General features: G+C 37.3%; 1 non-coding gene across 1 annotated transcript; it reads right to left on the minus strand.

Annotated features, from left to right (window-relative positions):
- Positions 1-2,885: 2,885 nt before the first annotated feature.
- Positions 2,886-2,991, minus strand: LOC121226239 (small nucleolar RNA R71). The gene has a single exon (XR_005924099.1). It is a non-coding gene; the product is annotated as a small nucleolar RNA R71 (small nucleolar RNA).
- Positions 2,992-5,365: the final 2,374 nt, after the last annotated feature.

Raw genomic sequence — 5,365 nt, forward strand, 5'->3', positions numbered from 1 at the left:
AATACCAATTCGTTTTAAGTTCAAAACTCGGCTAATACACATATATACACTAGTAATCAAATACTAACATTTTGCACTTCACCTTACTGCCATTTCACATCTACTTTCTACCATGGCCGAATGCATCAAGACACCATACCATTCAATTTTGGTCATGGGTTACACAAAGAACTTAATGTTTAACTCAAAAATGCCAAAAAGAAAATCTAAGAGTCATCAATCACCATCACATGTATCATTAAAAGCTTCACACTTAGCATGCAAATGACATCAACACAAATCCACCTTAGCCGAAACTTGACTCATCTTCATGCCTCATCACCACAACATCAAACATCAACCAAGAAGACAACACCCATGGTCGAATATCATCTCCATCTCATAGCAAAGATTTAAACCATGGGCTAGGTAGAACTCAAACTAACAACTAAAAACATGCATGAATCTCATGGACAACATCAACATACCTTAGTCTAGCAACCCACCATAGCCGATTTTCTCAAAGCTCTTCCCCCTTCTTCTCTTTCTCCCATTCGGCCAAGAACAACATGAGAACTTCTCTTTTTTTTTTCAATTCACGGCAATGGGGGGGGCAACCACACACATTTTTTTTGTCATCATTTACCTTCCCATTATTATTTTATTGCCCATACTCCTTATTTTATTTTTCCTAACATAAATCACTATCATAACATGTTTATGACATGTTTTGCCCATAACATTTTGTCTATCCTTAATGTCATGGCCGGCCACTACTTCTTAAGGTGGAATTTGACATGCAAGTCCACCTTTTTGATTTCATGCACTAATAGATCCTTATAGATCGACCTATCACATTTCAAAAGTGTCACACATAAGTCCTATTAGCTAAATTCACATGCAATTGACTAAATCGAAGCTTAAAACTTTCACACATTCATATTCACATATTTTAGACAATAATCATTACATTCAAATAATTTGGTGACTCAGTTTAGCGGTCTCGAAACCGCTTTCCGACTAGGGTCACTTTAGGGCTGTCACAGCCGTGTCCATTTGGTAGAATCGAAGCACGACTTACACGGGTAGACCACATGCCCGTACCTATTGAATAGCCTTGACCACGGTCTAAAGCAGTCGCACACGGGCATGTCCCTATCGAGCCCAAGTATAGTCCTATTCAGAAAAGGCCACTTTTGAGGGATCTTAAGCATTCTAAAGCCTATTTAAACATCCAAGAGGCACTAGAAAAGGACACACGGATTAGGAGGTAAGGAATTACTCAAGAAAAGCCGATTGATCCATCTTAGAAGCCGGATTCATCGTCAAGACTGAAGGTCTCCCTTCAATTTCCTTCAAGAGTTTTGGGTTTTCTTTATGTTTTGTTATCTTCATTCTTTTGAGATGTTTTCTTTCATAATTATGAACTAAAACCCCTAAATACCTAAGGGGAATGAAACCTAAGACAGATCTTGTTATTATTATCTGAATTGTATGATAAATATTTGACTTGTTCTTAATTATGTGTTCTTAATTCTTGTTTTAATATTCCAGGATATTAATTCAAGTTAATACGCTTATTCAGAGGAGCAAAAGTCCCTGTCTAAGAGTAAATTTGTCATAATTAAGCGGAGTTGATTGCACGCCTAGAGATAGGGTGATAAGATTTTGCCGGATTAGGGTGAAACCTAATAAGGGAGTGCATAAATCGAGTTAATGCAACACTAGGGTGTTAATTAGAAAGAGATTTCAATTAATCAACCTAGGGTTAGACGTTATTAGTCTCGAGAGAGATAATAATATAACTTAGGGATTTCTACAGATCAAGTCAAATAAATAAATCGTCTGATTTAGAGTCGAATAACAAGTGAAGTCTAGGTGGATTTTTCCTTGGGTATTGTCTTCATCAATCAAGTTTTCCCAAAGGCTTTTCCCCAATTTTCTCTCTGTGCACCCTTAGTTTAATTAATTAGTTTAGATAAACAAATCCCTTAATTTTTAGGCTAAATAATAAAAAGAAAAGTAATGACTAGTACTCTTGGTTCTTATGGGTTCGACAATTCGGTCTTGCTAAAGCTATACTACTGTTCGATAGGTACACTTGCCTTTATCGTGATAATAGTTAGTTTCAAGAACAATTAATTATAAATTTTTAAAATCTGTCACGAATATCACGTATCAAGTTTTTGGCGCTGTTTCCGAGGAACTAAGATATTAGGAACACTCGATTTTTATTACTTTAGCCATATTTAATTTTAGTGCAATATATTTTTAGTTTAATTTCACGTTTCTAACTTTTATTTTATTTTCTTCTGACAGGTTTTTCTAGTTTATGACCAGAAGAAACCCGTCAGGACCATTACTTTACGACAGTGAGATCGATCGCACAGTTCGCAGAAACCGAAGAGAAATAAGGCGAAGCTTAAGATATACAGAGGAAGAGCAGGAGGACGATACTTTAACCACAACCGAGGAGATGGCTGAAAATCAAGAAAATCCACTCCCTCCTGCGATTGCTGCTAATCAGAATACTGCTCCGCGTACTATGTATGATTATGCTAAACCTTCTCTAACAGGAACTGAATCAAGCATAGTTAGGCCTGCTGTCGCTGCAAATAATTTTGAACTGAAACCTAACACAATTCAAATGATACAGCAATTTGTTCAGTTTGATGGTTTGCAGGACGAGGATTCTAACGCTCACATGGAAAATTTTCTGGAACTTTGTGACACTTTTAAAATTAATGGCGTTTCTGATGATGCTATTTGCCTTCGGTTATTCCCTTTTTCATTGAGGAACAAAGCTAAATAGTGGTTGAACTCATTACCATGAGGGTCAATCACTACTTGGGAATAAATTACCGAAAAGTTTTTATTAAAATATTTTTCACCTGCTAAAACGGCTAAATTACATAATGATATCTATTCTTTTGTACAGATGGATTTAGAAACACTCTACGATGCATGAGAGAGATACAAGGATTTGTTGAGAAGGTGCCCTCACCATGGGTTACCACTCTGGCTACAGGTTCAAATGTTTCACAATGGCCTGAATCCTTGGATTAGATAGATGATTGACGTAGCTGCTAGAGGAACTATCAATAATAAGACACCTGAGGATGCTTATGAATTTATAGAAGAGTTGTCACTGAATAATTATCAGTGGCAAGTCATGAGGACAAAACCAATGAAAACAGCCGGCATTTTTAACGTTTATTTGGTCACCATGCTCTCTAATCAGGTAGAACTTTTGAATAGAAAAATTGGCAGTTTTGTTGGTTCTTCACAGGTTCACCCAATAATGCAGTGCGAAGCAAGTGGAGGTGGATCAAGCAATTCAGAATACCCACCTTATGGCCACAACATGGAGAACGAGTAGTTAAATTACATGGGTAATAATCCTCGATCTCAAAATAATCCTTATAGTAACACTTACAATGCAGGTTGGAGGAACCACCCAAATTTTTCATGGGGAGGCCAAGGAAATCAGAGACCACCACCACCTCCAGGCTTCCAAAAAACACCTTACCGACAAGAGAAAAAGCTGAACCTTGAAGAGATGCTAACAAAATTCATCTCAGTGTCAGAAACTCATTTTCAGAATACCGAGACAGCACTTAAGAATCAACAAGTGTCGATCCAAGTGCTCGAAACTCAGACAGGATAGCACACCAAATTAATATCTGAACGACCACAAGGTAGCCTGTCGAGTAACATTGAATCTAACTCAAGGGAACAACTCAATGTAATTACCATCCAAGACAAGGAAGGGTTAGTGGAACCTGAACCAAAACCAAGGCAAGGAATCGTGGTAAGTAAAAGCAAAGGTGAGGTAGACCACAGTGAACAAACACCGGTGAGTAAAGAGTACAAACCTCGTGTGCCATACCCCAATACGACAAGGAAAGACTGCACAGACGAATAATTCGGTAAATTCCTTAAATTATTAAAGAAATTACATATTAACTTACCGTTTATTGAAGCTCTTTCACAGATGCCAAATGCAGTCAAATTCTTAAAGGAGCTTTTAACAAATAAGCAGAAGTTAGATGAGGCGTCGCATGTAGAGCTAAATACGGTTTGATCAGCCATACTACAGAATAAACTGGCCAACAAATTAAAAGATCCAGGAAGTTTTACGATTCCTTGTTTAATTGGTAGCTTAGATGTTAATAATGCTTTTTCTGATTTCGGGGCTAGCATCAATGTTATGCCTTACAAAATGTTTAAACAACTAGGTCTTAGGAAACCCAAACCAACTAGGATGAGTATTCAATTAGCTGACAAAACAATTAGATTTCCTAGGGGTATTATTGAAGATGTACTTGTTAAAATTGACACATTTATATTCCCAGTTGATTTCGTTGTTCTAGACATAGAGAAGGATAGTAATATTCCTTTAATTTTAGGGAGACCCTTTTTAGAAATTGCTAGAACAATAATTGATGTTGGCATAGGTGAACTCACACTTCGTGTGGGAGATGAAACAATCACCCTTCAAGCTCGTAATTCGAGTAACACATCGAAAATTGAAGGTGGTTGTATAAATCATTCTACTAAAACTGACCATGTGGTGTAACCTACTTTGCAAGAAATAGGTTCAAAGAACATACATGAGCCATGTTCAAACAACAACAAAGGACCCATCTATGAAGAACGAAGGCTACAAATCTATGAGTTAGATGAATGGCAGACTCATAAACCGAGAACACACGGTAAACCAAAACCACACCATGATAAGCTAAATTTTTCCTCAGATCAACTTAAGGTTTGAGACAAAGTGCTATTAGACGTAGCAGACCCTCGTATTACCAGTTCTGAACCGAATGAAGAAATCCCTCTTACGGTACTTAGCATTTTTCCATACAGTACAGTCGAGGTAATTCATCCCAAATTCGGCACGTTCAAGGTAAATAGTACTTGTCTTAAACCTTATGTTGATAAAATTGATAGTAGGGATGAGGTGTAACACCCCGAACCCGAGACCGACACCGGAGTCGAACACGAGGTGTTAACAGACTTTAAACCCCTTATAAAAAATATTTCCCAGACACTGCCAATCTGCGTACTAGTCGCTTTAAAAATCATATCTTGAGTTTCACAACTCGAAAATCAGTTTCGTGATTTTTTCCTGAAACTAGACTCATATGCCCATCTACATATTTTTTTCTAGAATTTTTGGTCGGGCCAATTAGTACAGTTTATTAGTCAAAGTCTCCCATGTTACAGGGATCGACTACCCTGACCTTTGCGCATTACCACTTGGATATCTCCTTGTACAGGGCTCCAATACTGATGCCGTTTGTTTCTATAGAAACTAGACTCAGAGAGGAATCTATACATATATGGTATGACTCCTAATTATCTCTGGTTAATTTATAATGAA

This window comes from Gossypium hirsutum, chromosome A03 (assembly GCF_007990345.1).
Source record: "Gossypium hirsutum isolate 1008001.06 chromosome A03, Gossypium_hirsutum_v2.1, whole genome shotgun sequence".
Classification (NCBI taxonomy): Eukaryota; Viridiplantae; Streptophyta; class Magnoliopsida; order Malvales; family Malvaceae; genus Gossypium; species Gossypium hirsutum.